General features: G+C 31.4%; 1 protein-coding gene and 2 long non-coding RNA genes across 4 annotated transcripts in view; 1 reads left to right on the forward strand and 2 right to left on the reverse strand.

Annotated features, from left to right (window-relative positions):
• Positions 1 to 21,876, reverse strand: part of LOC139501253 (uncharacterized) — a 599,145-nt gene that overhangs the window by 161,759 nt on the left and 415,510 nt on the right. The window lies entirely within an intron of this gene.
• On the reverse strand, positions 3,630 to 9,398 carry LOC139501041 (uncharacterized). Its single transcript, XR_011658440.1, has 3 exons — positions 9,317 to 9,398; positions 6,290 to 6,383; positions 3,630 to 4,904 (listed from the first exon to the last, which is right to left on the reverse strand). It is a non-coding gene; the product is annotated as an uncharacterized lncRNA (long non-coding RNA).
• On the forward strand, positions 16,487 to 19,692 carry LOC139501402 (uncharacterized). 2 transcript variants are annotated; one of them, XR_011658549.1, is made up of 3 exons: positions 16,487 to 16,525; positions 18,862 to 18,949; positions 19,580 to 19,692. It is a non-coding gene; the product is annotated as an uncharacterized lncRNA (long non-coding RNA). The 2 variants fall into 2 exon arrangements; XR_011658548.1 differs by lacking the exon at positions 16,487 to 16,525 and having other exon boundaries at positions 18,257 to 18,949.

Consider the following 21,876-nt stretch of genomic DNA (forward strand, 5'->3'; position numbering starts at 1 on the left):
TGGGATGCTGGCTCATTGAAGGAAACTCGCATCTCTTTTTAACGTCAAACTTTCACAAGTCTTTTGGTTATTTGTGTCGGTAGGATGCGGCTCATTGACGTTTACACCACAGTTGTTTTTGATGAACATTGTAAATTTCCAAACATGCAGTTAAGGTGTTATTTCATATCTGATAAAAGATGAAGAGGTATTAAAAGGACCTAATAGAAAAGAGAAGAAATGATCTTATTTAAAAAAAAAAAAATGACCTGTTTGGTCGCTCGTATTTCGGTTGTCTATAAATATAGTTCCTGTTATTTTTTTTAATGTAAACTATAAGTACTGTGTCTTTTAGGGGGACATCAATGGCTTAAAATGATTAGTTAAGCTTTTTTTATAGGGAAGATTATCATCATTTTTTAAACATTATTTTATTTTTCAGATGGCATTTTGGATTACAGTGTCAGATTTGTATGGATGGCAAAACTGTCTATTTAACAAATGAAATAGAAAATCGTAGGTTAAAAAATGCGACTTTTCCCAATGTGTCTATTGACGCCATTTAAATATGTAAGCAGTTGAAATATGTTAACAATCGAGTATATGTCAAGATGCTCAAGAGATTTTCAACTTTTTCTTCATTTAGTAACTGTATACCTCAAATGTGAGAAACCAAAAAATATGTCTTCACTGGGAACTCCAGAGCTGAAACATGAAGACTTCAGTTTAGCAGGGACTTAACTCTAAGGCTAGTTTTGGTCATTTTTGCACATAGGAACTTTACAGAAACAGTTAATGTGAAACTGTTGTGCTTCACGACGACATGTCTTCTTAACTACAGAATGATGCATTGAAATAGAGACTGTGCGATACATTCACAGAATTTTGGAAAAATTTCGACATATAAAACACCCTTTCATTTTGATATTAAAAATTCTATATCTAATGGTGTGGACCTAAAGTTGTATGACAAGTTTACCTTAACTTTGAAAAGTTTAATTTAGTATAGACTTATAAACAAAAGGTCACCACACTTAAACTGTGATGGACACAAAGACCTTAAAAAACAGGTCCTATCTATATTTTTTTGTCCTTTCAATTCTTTATACTTATTTTCCATGTACTGTTTTCTTTTTCTTTACATACAGTTGATTGACGTTTTCATCATACTTCGAGTTTAAAAGTATCTTTTGTTCGAGGTATTGAAGAAATCATTAGTTTCCCTGAAACTGCTTCATGACCAGCGGCAAATATTACAGTCATAATGCAAAAGATAAAGTAACAAGTTTGTGATGTAAAAGATTGCTCTAGTGAAATAACAATTCCAGTTGATAGATTCATGTTTACCAAACCAATGATCGGTGACGAACACGTCTGAAATAAAACAATGATGGATTTATCGATTTTTAGTGTTTAATGCCACTTTCATCAGTGTGCAAACTGTAATTTTTATTATCGGAAAAAACAAAAAAATCGAGAGGAAAAAATAAATAATTGGTAGTATGAGCCAAGTGAATAGTTCATTCATACATATATTTTGGCGCTGGGATACTGGCTCATTGAAGGAAACTCGCATCTCTTTTTAACGTCAAACTTGCACAAGTCTTTTGGTTATTTGTGTCGGTAGGATGCGGCTCATTGACGTTTACACCACAGTTGTTTTTGATGAACATTGTAAATTTCCAAACATGCAGTTAAGGTGTTATTTCATATCTGATAAAAGATGAAGAGGTATTAAAAGGACCTAATAGAAAAGAGAAGAAATGATCTTATTTAAAAAAAAAAAAATGACCTGTTTGGTCGCTCGTATTTCGGTTGTCTATAAATATAGTTCCTGTTATTTTTTTTTAATGTAAACTATAAGTACTGTGTCTTTTAGGGGGACATCAATGAACACTGTGCGGGACAAATTTGCCATTCCGGTATCGGCAAATCTGACTTTGTCGGTTTACAAGATATCAAAAAAAAAAATTGCCCAGTGATAGATTATTGAAAAATTAAAAAAATGCCATATGTCCCAACTTGTCACTGTTGTCACTCTTGTCACTGCAGCTGATTAAAAGTACATTTCCCATGGGAAATTTGATAATTCCCATGGGAATATTAGAATTTCCCATGGGAACATTGAAAGTTCCCATGGGAAAAATTACTTTTCCCATGGGAAGTTTAGAGTTCCCATAGGAACTTTAAAGTTCCCATGGGAACATAAGTAAATTGTTTGTTCCCATGGGAAGTTCTAAATTTCCCAAGGGAAACTTTAAATTTCCCAAGGGAACTTTTCTTCCCAAGGGAACTCCTTTTCTTCCCATGGGAAAATACTTTTCCCATGGGAACAATATTTTTTCCCATGGGAACAATATTTTTTCCCATGGGAACAATAATTTTTCCCATGGGAACAATAATTTTTCCCTTGGGAACAATATGTTTTCCCATGGGAACAATAATTGTTCACATGGGAAGTTATATAACTAAAAAGAAAACATAAAAAAATCCTCTAATTGCATGAGTGAAGCAATTTCACAAAACGGACTAAGTTATTATGGGTACAAGTATTTCTTTGAATCTTAATTGTAGAAATATATAATTGTGTGTTCTACGATTTTTGTCTAGGCATGCTTAATTGAAAGTAAATCACTATGTGTCAAAAATTTAACTACTATAAATTCAGAATTTATTGCTGTTTTTATTATTGTGAAAATAGTGACAGGGTTATAATCACAATAATATACACTTGCATATTAATTTTTTATGAACTAAACAGGATTATTCTAAATTTTGCACACAAAAAAATGATGAAATTGAGAAAAATCGCACTTACAATTGCTAGCAATAATTTCTGAATTTTCAGTATATAGTTTTGCATATATAGCTTTCACACCATTGCACACAGTGTCTTATGTTTATCCATTTGAATGTTTTTGTGTTTTTTTCATGCAGACATTTAAATGTTGATAGGTCTTGCTCATTGTTGACGGCTGTTCAGTCACTGGCTGAAAATACCTTTATCTCTGGTTTTTAGTTGTCTCATTGGCAATCACATACCATATCCTTACTTAATTTCAACACTTCTTAATTTAAGTTATGTACATTTGAGAATATCATTTTCAAAAAGACAAAACATTACAATTGGTATAACAAATAAGGCACTTGTGTTTTATTATTTCATCTTTCACTGAGATAACACCATCAAGTAAAATGTGTGAAACAAAAACAGAAAATTAAACAAACAGCAATAAAATAAACCTGCACAAATAACATGAATAATATATCTAAGGTCATAAGCAAGTGACAATAAACATACAGCAATAATATATCTAAGGTCATAAGCATAAACATGCAGCAATATTATACATTGTATATCTAAGGTCATAAGCAAGTGACAATAAACATACAGCAATAATATATCTAAGGTCATAAGCATAAACATGCAGCAATATTATACATTGTATATCTAAGGTCATAAGCAAAAGACAATCAACATACAGCAATAGTATATCTAACATGTCTAAGGTCATAAGCAAAAGACAATCAACATACAGCAATAGTATATCTAAGGTCATAAGCATAAACATGCAGCAATAATATATCTAAGGTCATGAGCAAGTGACAATCAACATACAGCAATAATGTATCTAAGGTCAGTTATATAAGCATTTTAAAAAAAACATGCAGCAATAATATATCTAAGGTCATAAGCAAGTGACAATCAACATACAGCAATAATGTATCTAAGGTCAAAAGTATAAACATGCAGCAAAAATATATCTAATTTCATAAGCATTAACATACAGCAATAATATATCTAAGGTCATAAGCATAAACATACAGCATTAATAATATATCTAAGGTCATAAGCAAGAGAAGATAAACAGGTCTTGTATAAGAATATTAACAGTATCCGGGACAAGTTTGCAATTCCGCTGAGTGCAAAAGTTGTCACCTTAATTTTTGGAGTTAAGTCAAAATGAAGTTGATAACTTGATTGGTATTGGTTCTCTGATATTTGTCCTAAATATGTTTGGCTCTAGCACCACTGTTGAAAAAGTAATGCCCCTTTTTTCAACAATTTCCTCAGAGGAAAAAGAGTTTTCCTCAAGGGAAAAAGATTTCCCTTAGGGAATTTGCTGCATAATTATTTCCTTTGAGGACATTCTTTTTCTTTTAGGAAATTTGCCGCTTCAAATTTTCCTTTGAGGAAATTTCCTCTAAGGAAATCATTGTTCTTCAAATTTCCTCTAAGGAAATTTCTGAACATCAAATTTCCCTTAAGGAAATGTTTTTCCTCTATAAAAATTTTATAACAGTACAAACATTGACAAACAGTATAAATATATTTTCTCCTAGACTGAATTATTGATCATGTTGATACAAAAGATTATATAAAATAAACACTTTTCATGTCAAATTAACTTGTCTTCTGTTTCAGCTGCTGTGTATAATTATTCTACCCCCTACATAACAGTTCAGTGCATAAATAATTCCATTCAAAAGACATCTTCCTTCAATTGGTTGAATAAATTTTGGCAACTTGTTCTTCAAACATCTTCTCTGTATATTTGATATGATGGAGAGCCATGTACATAATATTATGTACATGAATGGATAACGCATGTGTTTATTTCGACAACAAACATGACAAAGATACTATTTTTTTTCTTAATTTCTCCATAATCCATCAGTGAATATGTAGGTTGTTACATTTTACACCATTGTGTCCTTGTGCATCTTTGATAGTACTCCATTTTGTTTATAGCAATTTTGTAGAATTTTTTCTATTTCTTTTTCCAGAAAAACACACAATTGAGTTCATTTCACATTAATTAATCCAAAAAGCACATTATGTAGAAAAATATTAACAAATAAGTTTCCTCTTCAGTATAGACTTGCAGGACCTGACGATGATCATAAAAACCAAGATATCTGACCTATAAATACACAAAATAAAAAAAAGAAGTTATAAACATGATAAATGGAGAAAAAACAGCAATATAAATAGGCTTATTTTATCATGTTTTAATTAAAGTCATAAGAAACCTCAAATTAAAAAAAAATATGTATAATAATTATGTTTTTTATAACTAAATGGATAGTTTTCATTATGCAACTTAAGTACATATACTTTTTTCTGAGGAAAATTCTTTAATTTGTCCACATTTAGAAGAAGTTTACTTATTTTTAATTGCTTGCTTCCAGGAAGCAATTCGCCGATACATATTTTCCATATACATAGTGACCCGAGCGTAACCCTCCTCGTAAAAATCCCGTGACCACAATATGCAAGGATCTGTCATTGAAATAAACAAATAGCTGATTATACATGTTAAACACGTGCTCAATACCCATGCTTTTTGTGATTTGTTTTGCTATAAGGTGGCAATCGGTAAAACTCAGCTTCAAAACACGGCATTTAATGAGCAGCATTATTTGTTAAATCATAACAAACAGAGAGAAAAAAAAAATGACGATTTATATGATATACTTGTGAAAATAATGATAAAATCGTGCACAGAGGACTAAGTTTATGATGTATACATGCATTGGTTCAAAAGTTGGACAAACTTTATTTTTCATCACTCACTCGTTTCATATGACTTTAACATTTGAGAAACTTTCATTTGATATTCTTACTTGTCATGCTTTATATGAGTTCTCTTATTTCAGTGCTTTGTGTCTAAGATTAAATATTCGTTGTTTAGTGCCTTGCAGTGATATTTAAAGTTTAGCCACTTGCAAAAGTTGTTATAGAATGTTCATATGCTGTGTTATTTGAACCACTGTCCTATATTATGGTCAGGTAAGAGGTTGAGTGCTCACAGACATGATATTTTTTTATTAATTGTTATTGTTTTTGAACATGTTGAACTAAATTGGATTGTTTAAATCTTTTCATGTTGGGATCTTTATTGGCTGACCTATAAAGGAAGTGTTGTCTCATTATTGAAGGCCAGCCCATCATTGGCCTTTAATTTCTTGCATCCACTTCTTTGAACTCTGGTGGATAAGTCACTCATTTACCATACCACATCTTCTTATTTTTATTAGAGTCATCATTCAAAGGCAATTACTTTTATCATGTTTATTACTGTAATTCAGAAATTATCCAGAGGTTTTTAGTAATGCGATTAATGTGACTGGGTGAGTATCGCAAAAATAAGAAATCATATTTTGATAACAGAAACATATATATATATCATGTATATATAATTGATGCAGATTTTTTTTTTGTAATCACAATAAGTTGTCCATTCCCTGAAAAATAATAAATGCAAGCAATAATTTCTGAATTTACAGTATATAGAAGTGGTCTTACCATTTAGGCCTTGTTGTATTCTGTTTATCTTGTTTTGTCGCTCATTTCTATTGAAACTGTTTATATTTTTCATTATTTTTCTATATTTCTTGTCCTATAAAACATAAAAAGGGTAAAAACTATTATTAAACATCAGTATTTTCTTTATATACAATAATATTTAATAAGAATAAGAATTTCATTTCACAAACTTTTGGTCAGTCATGACTTTCAAAGACTTTCACCCTGGTCAATAGTTTAAAAAACAAACATTCCCATACTTTTTCTTGGTGTTCGTACTAATTTTTCATTGGACAACAAAAACATGATTCAACTATTCTTCTATGATTTGTTTTGCTTGACTACGTTAAACCCTGAAATATTGTTCACAGTATAATCTGTATGTGTCTAACTCATCAAAATTTCAAATTAATATATAAATAACCAATAAGAATGCTATGCATGGCTCAGCTTGATACAAACGTACACTTTAAACCCTGAACAGTTGGAGCAAGTATGGACACAACATTCAATTCAAACTTTTCTACATTGGTTAGAGGTATAGGGGGAGGTTGAGATCTCACAAACATGTTTAACCCCGCCGCATTTTGCGCCTGTCCCAAGTCAGGAGCCTCTGGCCTTTGTAAGTCTTGTTTTATTTTAATTTTAGTTTCTTGTGTACACTTTGGAAATTAGTATGGCGTTCATTATCACTGAACTAGTATATATTTGTTTAGGGGCCAGCTGAAGGACGCTTCCGGGTGCGGGAATTTCTCGCTACATTGAAGACCTGTTGGTGACCTTCTGCTGTTGTTTTTTTATTTGGTCGGGTTGTTGTCTCTTTGACAAATTCCCCATTTCCATTCTCAATTTTATGGATACAACTCTGAATTGTAAATTTGGATTGTGATTCAATAGTTGATGCAGCATAGGTTTCTGACATTGAATGAATGTGGTCCAAGTACTTAAAAATTTTAAATTGACAATTAACCTCTAAAATGGTCCAATATTCAAAATCTTAATACATGGTTAGATGCAGCATATCAACATGATCAAAGAGCCCAAATAATTCATTATTTGATGAAATCAAATAAAGTTCAATTTTGGACCCTTTAGATCTCAATGTGGACCAATTTGTTAACGGGCCAAAATATCAAAAATCTAAATGAAGGGTTAGATTCAGCATATCAAAGAACCCCATATATATATTCAATTTTTTTGAAATCAAACAAAGTAAAATATTGGACCCCAATTTGGACCAACTTGAAATTTGGGCCCATACTAAAAATCTAAGTAAATATTCAGATTCAGCATATTAACATGATTAAAGAACACCAAGAATTTAAATATTATTAAAATCAAAATAAGTTTAATTTTGGACCCTTTGAACCTTAAGATAGACCAATTTAAACAGGACCAAAAAACTAGGAATCTAAATACACAGTTAGATTAGGAATATATATATATATCAAAGAACCCCAATAATTCAATTTTCTATAAAATCAAACAAAGTTTAATATTGGCCCCTAATTCATGTAATTTCTAAACTCTGGACAAAAACTCTGGTCACAAACCCTGTGTTTGAGTTTCATAGATTTCTGTTAACTTATACTAAAAGTTATTATGCGAAAACTAAGTGTCTTCGGACTACAACGACTACATGATAAAATTGAGAATGGGAATGGGGAATGTGTCAAAGACCCCCCTTTTTTGGACTATCAATGCATTTGAATGGGGACATGTAATTACCCACCCCCCCCCCCCTTTTTTGTCCAGGGTTAGGAAACCTCTTTTTAAAATGACTGGATCCGCCCCTGAAGGGTCTATCATTAAGTTTGACAACTTCAGACATACTACTTTACCCAAAAAATTGACACATTTCATCCAATTTAATTTCATTCTTTACTTGCTATTTCATCCATAATATTTTAAAGAAAGAAATTTGGAAGGAGTATGATTTTAATTTGCAAGTTATACACTATCCAAACTAGAGACCTAATAGAGTAGATATATACTTGACTAAGGGAGCTACCATTTGATTTTTATGGGGGGGGGGGGGGGGGGGCTAGGATGAAAAATTTTATCCTGCATTTTTTTTTTAGCTGTAACATGTGTAATCTCTGTCCTGCCTTTTTATTTTTCACTCTGTTCGTTCCTGCCTTTCTTTTTTTAGTTTATCCTGACTTTTTTTTTTTACCAAAATTGTCGTCCTGACTTTTTTTTTTGCTAGTGTCTCATCCTGCCTTTTTTTTCTTCTCAAAACTCCTGTTCTGCCTATTTTTTCAAATTTCATCCTAGCCCCCCCATAAAAATCAAATGGAAGCTCCCTAATTTAAATCAAACTTGGGGTGACTGGGGACAAAGATTTAAGGGAATAGATGACAGTTTACCTACAATGATCTAGCTTCATGGCAATGGCATACATTACAGACTACATGTACATCATGTACATGGTCATTCTTAATTGTGTTTAAACTTTGGGAGTTCATTTTTTTAATGTTTAAAGCTAACAATTTCAACTACATACATTTATCAAGATTTGATTCTACATTTATATATAATTGTGTATGTCACATGTATGTACATGATGTATTTTAATGTAAAGCATCTGAAAACTCATTAGCCGTTTCATATTTATTTCAGTTCTTCAAAAGGCAAATTTATATGAGCCTATGCCTGAAAACAGAGATTTCTTATTAAGGAGAAAGCCCCGCCCCCCCCCCCCTTTTTGGTGTGAAATATTTTGTTGATTATATAGGGAATCACTGAAGCATGACTGGAGCAAGCATCCCCCTCTGCCCCCCCCCCCCCCCCCCAAAAAAAAAAACCAACAAAAAATTAAAAAAATGGAAATTTCTGGATCTGCCCATGTCAACCTTTCACTCAGGTCATTGGTGAAGAGTTGTCACACAAAATAAATGATATCAAATGTTCATATGTATATGTTTTAGCTCGTGTAGGTGTAAGGAGGCAACCATTTGATTTGTAGGGCGAACAGGGTGAATAATCTTGCCTTGTAAAACTTGTGCTATAAATAAAAATTAATACATTTCCATTTAAAAATCCGTCAGCCCAATCTCATCCAGTGAAATAGATTATTATCTGTTTTCGAAATTATATGGAAGTACTAAGTCTTAGTAGTTCAGACGCATTGCAAGGCATTTTTTCTAAGGAGACGTGTAGACTCATTTAATTGGGGGAATGGAACCAATAAATTGATAGTTCAGTTCAGTTCAGTTTCTTGTATATTCCTCCATTAATTGTGGAGCACTACCCAAAGGGTATAGTTTTAGCAACTATGTACACCTTAAAACATAAGGAAACAAATAATTATATACAGATGACTGAATTTGGTTATAATAATCACTAAATGATAAATATCATAATTAATTCAATGGATTGTCATCATAAAGTTTTAAAAGATATATAATAATTCATATGTGCTGGGTTGTAAGAAAATTTTAAGAGACAACTGCATATATTTACAAATAAGAATTAAAATGGTCTCAAATTAAAATTACTTATAATTATTAGTTAAGAGTGCTATAAATACATCAGGAACTATAATGAAAATTATATTTTATAAGACTTATGTAAAATGGTAGGGGTTTGGAAAAATTTGAGCTAATATATATACATAAATTTTCTTCACAGTTTATTTTACTATATGGGGATCTTGTCATTATTCTTCAGATTATAACTGATATCTTACAATTTTAAAAAAAGAAGATTTATTTTAAATACATGTACTTATAAGTCATAAAATAGTAAGATGATATACTATTAGTAATGAACTGTTTTATTTTAAAAAGTTTGCTTATACTGTACTTGTGATCAAGTTTTTTTATCCTTTTTGTGCGCAGCAAGTGCATCTCATAACACATATTTCTAGCCAGAGTTTCAATGCTTTCATACACAGATGAGTAACAGTTTATCCGATATGATCTTCCCAGTACGGAGCACCTATTTTTTTTAGGTAATTATTATTAGTGTCGGTGATCTCACAAGTAAATCAGAGAAAATATTGCATGCAAATTAATGAGCAGAGAAGAGACAATTATCAACTTGTGTATTATTCATTTTCTCGCAGTTATTTACGGTAAATTAACTATATGTATATATATCCCAAAACAGGTGTTCGGTTCTAGTACTATACAATTTAGTAAAACTGCTATATTTTGGGGCCGAAAAGGGGTCTTACTGAACCTACTCCTTTATAAATCTGTATCTGTATCTGTAGTGGTACGTGTAGAATCCTGTTTAGGCTTTTATACAAATCTTTTATATAAATCTTAAGTAGGAATGCGTGGGTTCCATTTCATGAGACCTACACGGATTTTTTATAAAATAAATTTAAAAATTATAAATACAGTTTTCAATTTTTTCCCGGCATAGATAAAAAAAATATGAAAATAAATAATCTTTTGAAAATAATACGATATGGTTTAATTATTTCACTTCATTATAATGATAAATCCTTTAGATCTGAAATGTTTAATTAAAACGAATTTATCATTTTGATCTACCGATAAACTTTAAATTGAAGTGACATGGTCAGTTAAGTAACCTGATTAGTTGCATGGCTGATTACCATCTTACAGGTGACCCGGTAATTTTCTATATGACACTAGCGTGTACCCTTGAGGTGTGTATAACTTATTTTTTGGGGAACATCCTGTCCACGTGTAATACTTAGCATATATTGCAACATTTGACATTAAACACATTTTCTTTGTAGCATCGGAGGCAATTTCATGTTCAACCACACAGAAAATTTCACAAAAAAAATATGATAAAATCATAAGAAAAAGAATAAGAAATACTAACAAATAAATTTGGCATTAATAAAACGGGGATTCGTGTATTCAAGAGCTTATTTTCAGTGGACAACAACAAATGGAAGTTTTTAACGACCTTGACTGGCTATAATATATATATAGCACTTGCACGGTCGTTCCAGTGGACATATTTCATACCAGATTACCTATTCTTTTTATATATATGACAATTATTGTTCAATCTGATACACGTACCTATAACGTACAGTATTTTGAACAGCTTCAAATATATGGGGTCCGTAGTAATACCGCAAAGGATCTCCTTAGTGCACTAAGAACAAAAATGTGCACTAAGGACCTGATGGAATGATACAACTGTTACAAAGGACATGGCATATAAAAATAGACTTTTTAAAAATTCATAATTTTAAATTTTACAATTATACCTTTTTTTAATTAGAAAGTTATCGAATGTGTATTCGACACGTGCCTAAAAAAATTGATTGTCACCTTTGTAATAGGTAGAAATTCACGTTCGCTCAACCTTGACCCGTTCATAATCTGCTAGTATACTGTTTAAACATGTATATATGGTATTTTAAATTGTTCTCTATTTTTTTCCCATTTGTTTGTTCTGCCGTATTTATTCTGTCTGTTATAATTTTTACTTCTAAAGTAATAAAGTATTTTCAACTCTTTTCAGTTTGGGAATTTATATTTGGTTGCTTAACGTCCAGTTGCCAATACTTCATTCATTTTTCTGATGTCAGGGACCATGCCTCACAGCAAGGTTTTATAAGGATAGAACATAGGCAAATGCAAATAGATTCTATTGACTATATCTTTGCTGCTTTGGTCTCTGCATGTATACATAATGATTCATTATGTTTTATGGGATACTTAACTTCTGTTCTACAAATTTTATATTAAAATATATTCTGATTTTTCATTTTTAATGAGATTTTAGTTTCTGTTGATTAGAGGCAGTACAAAAAACATGTTTTAATCATAATTAAGGTGAACCCAGCCCCCCCCCCCCCCCCCCTGTCAACGTGACACCCAACCACACCGCTTGAAAATCTTAAAATATTTTTTAATGTTATCTTTACTATATATTGAATAGGGTGACACGTTGTCGCTACATGATAACCAGATAAAATGGATCTTGTTTATACAAAAAATATTTCAAGATTGTGGTTTCTCAAACATATGGGAGTCACAAAATTTTGTTAATAAAGAATGGTTAAAAACTGTCATAAAGCAGAGATTGCTAGATCAATATATTCAGACTGGAATTCCCTCATTCAAAATTCGTCAAAAGGTATAAACTACAAAAATTTTAAGAAAAACTTGAAATTGAAGCATATTTTAATATTTTGGACTTCAAAGACGCTATTGTTTTTTGTCGGTTTCAAACGACTAATACTAAGTTGCCGATTGAAACAGGAAGATGGCAAAACGTAATCAGAGAAAACCGCTTTTGCAGTCTATGTAACAATCGACAAATAGGTGACGAATATCATTTTATATTTGAATGCAAATTTTTCAATCAAAAACGAAAAGAGTTTTTAACTGCATATTTTACAAAACGGCAAAATACAGTTAAATTCTCTGAAGTTATGTCAAGTACAAGAAAACCAGTTCTGAAGAAGCTTTGGTTTTTTTTATAGAAAATATAAATACTTGTGTTTGTCGGTCCGTGCTTGTAATCCTAGCTTGTAACTTTTGTAACATCTCTCGCTTGTTTTGTACATATTGTAAATATTAATTGTTGTATTTGTTATCTCTGTACCGATGTAATGCATTTGCTTTATGAGAATAAAGATGTATATAGTTGTTCCAGACCGTAAAGGTATTTGGACCGTACGCGTACGGTCTGGACCGTATGCGTACTTTTTCAAAATACGTATACGGTCGGACCGTACGCGTACGGTCTGACTAATATTAAGAAGTTGGTCAAGTTTATTAGATACAAATGTATATAACAGATCAACATAACTTATATCTCAAATTAATATAAAAAGTTCAATAGTAATTGAAATAAAAACTTAATATTTTAACTATTTAAAAAAACACGCTTATTTAATCTGTTAATCTACTGTATTTAGCATGTCAGTAATTCATTAATTGCAGCTCAGTATGCTCATTGAAATTGAAGTTATCGGAAGTAAACATAATGTGGGAGGACAATTATCATAGAATATTTAGGAACTTTACAAAAAAAATGCATATGTTAATGTAAAAAAAATATGACGTTCCTTGTGGTAGCAAGACTAGTGTCACCTTGGGCCAGAGTAACAAAATAGGATTCAGATATACAATTAAACAAATATTTAATGTCAATTGTTCGCTTATTCACTTCATCCATCTATTTGTAATAATAACAATTTGTATAACTAAAAATAAAGATTTTGATAAATATTTGTTTTTAACCCATATGATCTCAAAACATGTCTGGTCAGCTGGACCGTACGCGTATGGTCGGACCGTACGAGTATACGTATACGGTCCGGACCGTACGCGTACGGTCCAAATACGCATATGGTCTGGAACATAGTAACTTCTTTAAATATACACAAGTCATAATTACATTGGCCAGAGGGTAACTTGATACTTAGAGGATCAAAGGATTTAATTAAGACAATCCAAGACTGCTACTTCTATATTTTATTATACATATCTTTATTAGCCTCATTTAGGGTGATACAGCAATTGCAAATCGGGTAGATACGATCTGTAATCAAATAATTAAACTAATCAAAAGTTTATTTAGAGTAACCATATTCCGGATGAACAAAAAGTTTGCCATTTATTGAAAAACATATGGTTTTATATAACAAGAAAACTTCTCTAGTATTCTAAACATTTATCACGTACCCCCTCCCCCAAATCTCCGCTTCAAGCTCTAGATTCGCGCCTACACATTGTGAATTATATTTCTTACATCACGATGCTTATTACATTATAAAATAAAATGGTATTCATCTTCACTTGTTGAAATAAAGATGAATTGTTAAAAAAAAGCATTGACATCAGTTTTAAAGTTATTGTTCATAGGAGACAGTTATGATTAATAGTCTCTTTTCAAAACGTAATATAATTTTACCTCTTGGAGTTTTTCTATATAACTTCTGTAATCGGATTTTGAAGAACCCCACGGACACCACATACTCTCATGCATATGTCACTCATTCAAGGTATAATGATAATATATGTAAACTCTTGTGTTGTTAACAAGGAAACGAAATCTCAAAAGCATTTTTGTCTCAATTTGTATCTCAAAATAGGGTTCTTTAATTTAAAAAAAAGCTTGCATAGCAATTTCCTTAAAAACAAAATATAACAAAGGCAAAGTTTTAAAACAGAAAATTCATTTTTTTTTTATTTTTCTTTCATAAACTTGAAATTTTACCACGCTAAACCGTTAGGTTTATTCAACAACAACCATTAATTAATCAATAAGTAACGATAAAAAGACAATTGTGTATTGGATTAGGTTGATTGAACATGATGATTAGTGAATTTGCAATAAGCCGTTGGTCACGTGCCGAGTGGCACGCGTTGATTAAAAAGTCATTTAACTTCAAAATTACAATATCTATTGATACCTAACTTTACAGATATGAGGTATTTAATCATATCCTCCTATATATCCATATTCTCTGTGATCTTAAAACATCGTTTTAGTGTCCTCAGAGACATATATACACATGTGTATATATATGTCTCTGGTGTCCTTGATGCAAAAACTTTCTTCTTAGTCAGCGCCATTAAGAATTCCTTTGCGGTATTTCTACACACCGAAATATAGAATGTAGGAAAAAAAGTCACAGGAAAAAAAGTCACGGAAAAAAAGTCATGGAAAAAAAGTCACAGGAAAAAAGGTCACAGGTAAAAAAGTCACAGGAAAAAAAGTCACAATATATATTTTTTGTATGAAATAGTCATATGGTCTGCACATACATGTATTAATAGGAGAAACTTTCCAAAGTCATGGAAAAAAAGTCACAGGAAAAAAGGTCACAGGTAAAAAAGTCACAGGAAAAAAAGTCACAATATATATTTTTTGTATGAAATAGTCATATGGTCTGCACATACATGTATTAATAGGAGAAACTTTCCAAATATATTTTTTTTTTATGGAAATGGTCATATGGTCGCACATATATATGAATATATTGGAAAACATTCCCAATAAATATTTTGTATGGAAATGGACATTTTTTAATTCATTTTATACGACTAGCTTTGGAAATTTAGATATAAATCGCAAAACATTAAAATGAAACGTGTACATTCTGGTGTACTATTGATACATGCATGTTTTCAAGAATTTGTTGTAATTATTTTTGTTTTATATCTCTTATGAAATGAAAGAGATGTGAGTTAAACAGCAACAATTTCCTTCAATGTGAATTCAAGTTAGAAGTTCAGTATATGACTTGATCACAAGTTATTTTGATTTTTGAAGATAAAGTATAATTCCTTCAATTCAGTGTTAGACAAACAACTCATTCCCATTAATACTAACAGGGACTGTTGATATTGATGTGTGGCTTCTTGTGACACCTTCCCCCTTTTGTAGACCTGCCACTTCCTGTCTTCGTTGGAAGTCATACCAATGAAATACAACTAAGCTCAATATTAAATGAAAGGAAACAATCAGCTTTCCCTGTTTGATAAAAAGTCAATTTTGAAAAAAAGAACATATTATATTACGCTTTTATTAGTTTATATATACTTCCTTTATGGTTTTTAAAGATTAAACTTTACCACTAAGAGTAAGTAATCTGATACAAGTATATTATGGCTTTTTTCTATGCATTCAAAAACTCCAGTTGAATCATTTATTGCATACATGTACATAGTTACCTTTTCATGTGCATTCCAACATACTTCTGATAAATAATTTTACTAAAAAATATTGTGACTTTTTTTCCTGTGACTTTTTTTCCTGTGACTTTTTTTCCTGTGACTTTTTTTCCTAGTGATTTTGTGACTTTTTTTCCCGTGACTTTTTTTCCTGTGACTTTTTTTCCGTTTACCGAAATATATACCTTATTGGTAAAATACCCACTGAAAATACCACAGTACTTAGTGTCACCAAGGATTTGTATAGTAAATCCTTGGTGTCACTAATAGTCAAATTATTGTGCCGTGAAAACTGGAAATGAAGTTTAGTGGGACATAGGAAATTACAAAAATATTAGAATTGTTTACTGACATAGATCTACATAGTGTAAGCGGGATGCGAGAATCTAAAAAAAATAAATAGTAACTATAAAGCGAGATCCGTGAACAGAACCCCCAATGAGACCCCATTAGTTGTGGCTTATTTTTGGTCTTTTTAGCTAGTTTCCTTCCCCTACATTATTTGTAAGTTGATCGTTTTTGTAAAGCAGCACTCGAGGTCTGACAGTATATTACCAAGAAATTCACAAAAATATTGAAAAAGAAGGTTTAGAAAATTTAAATAATGGTATGCACACACACTCCCCTGTCAGCACAGACAATTATATTTTTGTAAACGCGCCAAACTCATTTCTTCCACAGTGAGACAAGCTTTACAATGTTGATGGTGGTGAAAATCTAGTCCAAATAATTATGACGTCTTGCAAGGCTATTTTATTTCTGGAACGCTTTCCTCTGACGAAGCCGAAATGTGAAACCAAATCAACAAGAAGTCTAACATTTATTCAATTCAATTCAATATTTTATTGGAAAGAGCACAATAGAGGCGTGATCCAAATACAGACAATTATAATAGAGCTGAATATAAAATCGAAATGTAAATGGGGAATGCATCAAAAGACCAAAGAGCAGATAGCAGCCAAAGGGCACCAATGGGTCTTCAATGCACCGAGAAAATCCCACAACCCGAGGAGGGGTTCCTAACCAAAGACAAATGGGGAGGGGGGGTCCAACTACATGTCCCCATTCAATACAATATGGTTTATTTGAAAAACACTCCGTCACATTGACATGTCTCATGTGAAACAGATAGCAGCCAAAGGGCACCAATGGGTCTTCAATGCAACGAGAAAATCCCACAACCCGAGGAGGGGTTTCTAACCAAAGACAAATGGGGGGCGGGGGGGGGGGGGGGGGGGGGGGGTCCAACTACATGTCCCCATTCAATACAATACAATACAATATGCTTTATTTGAAAAACATTCCGTCACATTGACATGTGAAACAAGAGGTAAATTACAAAATACAATCACATACAATTAAAAAAAAAAATAAAACAACTTAGAAATAAAATATATGGAAAATTACTTTATATTATAATATTTTAACATTATAATATTTTAGTTAACTTTGAAATGAATATAGACACATTTTTAAATAATAAGTTAATATTTGTCAATGACAGTTAGTCCTTTCATTTTTGCTTAATTCTGATATTTCACATAATACTCTGGAATATGCTGATTTCTGATATTTTTTAACTAATAAAGAATTGCATTCAAATAAATAATGGAATTCATTGCCAATTGCAGTTAAACACAGATTGCATGTCCTTTCTTCTTTTGGAATGACTTATACCATCTTCCCAGCTCTACTGGCATTGTACATTGCAGCATCTTAATTTTGAAATATATTTACGTTCGAATGGTGTTAATTTTAAAATTCAAATGCATTGATCGTCCAATAAAGAACAATGTAGAAAGGGGGGTTCCAACATGTCCAACCCTCAGACCCTCCTGGATCCCTGCCTGTGAGGCATGCTTTAGCTTGCCATTAAACAAAAATGTATACTAGTTGAGTGATAATGGACGTCATATTAAACTCTTTGATATTAAAAAAGAAACTAAAATAAAAATCATACAAAGGTCACAAAGGCCATAACTTCTGGCTCCTGACGTGGGAAAAGTGCAAAATGCAGTGGGGATGAAAGCCTTTACTGTAAATTCCTGAAATTACAAGTATATAAATCATCTCACATCTTTGCGCATTTCTTGAAATTGGTCATATTAATAAATGCATGCAATATTTTCGGAAAATTTCAATATATAGGCTTTTTAAAAAAAGTCAATCTTGTGCATGATTTATCAATGATTATACTTGCACAATTAACGCTTGTTGTTCTCAAAACTAAGAGGTGTCTATGCTATTTATGACATTTTTCATGGTTCAGTGGTTATAGTTAAGTTTTTGTGTTTTGGTCTGTTTTTCTCATACTTTATGCAATAGGTCTGCTATATTTGTTGTATGAAATGATTGTAAGGTGTACATGTCTAGTGGGATGATGTCATCTGACCTTGACCTCATTTTCATGGTTCAGTGGTCAAAATTAAGTTTTTGAGTTTTGGTCTTTATCTATTAAATACTATAAGCCATATAGGTCAACTGTATTTGGTGTATAGAAATATTTTTTGATCTATATGTCAGTGGCACAGGTTTTATTTGACCTTGATCTCATTTTCACGGTTCATTGATCAGTGTTTTTGTGATTTGGTCTATTTTTCTTAAACTATAAGTAATAGGTCAACTATAATTGTTGCATTGAAGCCTTGTTAGCTGTATATGTCTGCCTGGCATGGTTCATCTGACATTGACCTCATTCTCATGGTTCATTAGTCTTTATTTATTTATCTTGGTTAATGTTAAGTTTATGTGACAGTTGTGATAAATCTTTATACTTAGGACTATCAACATATTATCAATGATTAGTAAAAGAAGGCGAGACATTTTAGCGTGTGCACTCTTCTTATTAAACACACATTAATATACATCATGTACATTAAACAGCAAAAAAAAATATTGATGCAAGATGCCATTCAATAATAACTTTTACTCTTTTATGTATAGGACAAGAACTATAGAAGATACAGAGAAATTATAAACAGCAGAAATGATAGGCAATTTAAAATTTGCAGAAGCAAACTAAACCTAAATGGTAAGGCCACTTTTATTTATTTTTTAAAGTTGTTGAACTTGAAAGATGATAATCATGATTACTATAAAAATTAAAAGATGTGGTATATTAAATATGAAAACTATCATGGCTTTAAGAAAGCAATTGTAGGCCTGTGACGACCTTCAATAATGAGAAAATCCATACCCTATAGTCAAAGAAGGCAGCTATAAAAGACCCAAAGATGAAAAATTGAAACAATCCAACATGTCCAAACTGTAAAACTAATTGCCTAGTTTATTACAAAATAAATTACAAAAAATAAATATAACCGGTATGAAACAACAACAACAACAACCACTAAATTTTAGTGTCAGACTAAACTTACAAAAACTACAGGCTCTGAACTTTGGACAGGCACAATAGGAATATGGCTACCTATGATGTAAATTTCCTGCAAACACAGACTGGACTAATGTAAATCAACTAATTTTTCGCGACTACTTTATTTTGCGTTTTATACTTTCTAGTCTTACATCACAGCTAATTATTTTTCGCAATGTTCAAGTTTACTTAATGAATTTTAATAAAGAAAGATACATATGAAAAACATTTATTGCTGTTTCTCTCTCCATTTATAACATTTTATTTGTTTATTTTGTGTATTTATAGGTGATCAGACATCTTGGTTTTCATGATCAATAGGTCATTACTGAAGAGGAAACTTAAAGTTGAAATTTATTTACAAAGTGCATAATTGGATTAATTTGAACTGGAATGTGTGCTTTCCTGCAAAAAAGAAACAGGAAATTTCATCATTATCACATGATAATGCCAATAAACAAAATGGAGTTCTATCATAGATACACAAAAACACTATTGCATAAAAGCAACAACATATTATATATATTATTCGAAAGAAAGGAGAATGCAGAACAAAGGAACACCAGTTTTATCCACTCATTTATATCGCTCCCTCATATCAAATATACGGAAGAATATCATTGAAGAACAATTTGCAAAAATGTTTTCTCTTAGAATTGAAGGAAAATGTTATAAAGTGAATGGAATAATGTATTCACTGAATTCTTACGTAGTGGATTGAAAACTGTACGCAAGCTGAAACAGAAGAAAATTTTAATTTAAAATAACACGAAAAGTGTATATTTTATTATTTAATCTGCAAATATATAAACAAATTCTTTAGAACACCACAAATGGTATGACATTCAAATTGGTTGCTTATTAATGTATTGCATTGAAACAATTACAAAGAAAACAGAATCATTTGCTACAAATTTTTTTTATAAATCATAGTTAAATTTTATAAAAAGTATGAACAATACCTAGATCTAAACAGTCAGACTTTATCAATTTTCAATGTCATTAAAATGTTGAGTCAAACATTTATGAAAGTTTTGAATATCATTTGCATCAACTATACAGTCTTGTAATAATTATATTCATACTGTTTGTATACATGGTATAGCGAAGAAATGTTTAACAAGAACAAATAAGGGAAATTTGATGTTCAGAAATTTCTTTAGAGGAAATTTGAAGAACAATGATTTCATTAGAGGAAATTTGTTGTCTTGAAGGAATTTTCCTCAAGGGAAAAATCTTTTTCCTTTAGGGAAATTTGATTTCCCTTTAGGGAAATTTGATTTCCCTTGAGGAAAACAACTATTCCTCTAAGGAAATTGTTGAAAAAAGGGGCATAACTTTTTTAACAGTGGTGCTAGAGCCAAACAATTTTAGGACAAATATCAGGGAACCAATACCAACCAAGTTATCAACTTCATTTTGACTTAACTCCAAAAATTAAGGTGGACAACTTTTGCACTCAGCGGAATTGCAAACTTGTCCCGGAAACAAATCTGCTTTTCTGAGATGTTTTACAAAGTTCCAAAAAATGTGTTATGCCTACAGCTTTCCATCCATCTAAGGCAGAAGTATATTCTCTTTTATTCTCATATATCCAGTATTTGCAACAAATTGTAATTTTTCTGAAGAAAAAAATTCAAATGGAAAATAATGTTTGTATTGTAATATAGTATGTTCCCATGGGAAGAAAAATTGTTCCTATGTGAAAAAAAATTGTTCCCATGGGAAGAAAAATTGTTCCCATGGGAAGAAGATTTGTTCCCATGGGAAGAAATATTGTTCCCATGGGAAGAAAAATTGTTCCCATGGGAAGAAAATTTGTTCCCATGGGAAGAATTAATTCCCATGGGAACTTTTTGTATTCATCTTTTCCCATGGGAACTTTAAAGTTCCTATGGGAACTCTAAACTTCCCATGGGAAAAGTAATTTTTCCCATGGGAACTTCCAATGTTCCCATGGGAAATTCTAATATTCCCATGGGAATTATCAAATTTCCCATGGGAAATGTACTTTTAATCAGCTGCAGTGACAAGAGTGACAACAGTGACAAGTTGGGACATATGGCATTTTTTTAATTTTTCAATAATCTATCACTGGGCAAATTTTTTTTTTGATATCTTGTAAACCGACAAAGTCAGATTTGCCGATACCGGAATGGCAAATTTGTCCCGCACAGTGTTAATGGCTTAAAATGATTAGTTAAGCTTTTTTTATAGGGAAGATTATCATTTTTTAAACATTATTTTATTTTTCAGATGGCATTTTGGATTACAGTGTCAGATTTGTATGGATGGCAAAACTGTCTATTTAACAAATGAAATAGAAAATCGTAGGTTAAAAAATGCGACTTTTCCCAATGTGTCTATTGACGCCATTTAAATATGTAAGCAGTTGAAATATGTTAACAATCGAGTATATGTCAAGATGCTCAAGAGATTTTCAACTTTTTCTTCATTTAGTAACTGTATACCTCAAATGTGAGAAACCAAAAAATATGTCTTCACTGGGAACTCCAGAGCTGAAACATGAAGACTTCAGTTTAGCAGGGACTTAACTCTAAGGCTAGTTTTGGTCATTTTTGCAC

This window comes from Mytilus edulis, chromosome 13 (genome assembly GCF_963676685.1).
Source record: "Mytilus edulis chromosome 13, xbMytEdul2.2, whole genome shotgun sequence".
Taxonomy (NCBI): Eukaryota; Metazoa; Mollusca; class Bivalvia; order Mytilida; family Mytilidae; genus Mytilus; species Mytilus edulis.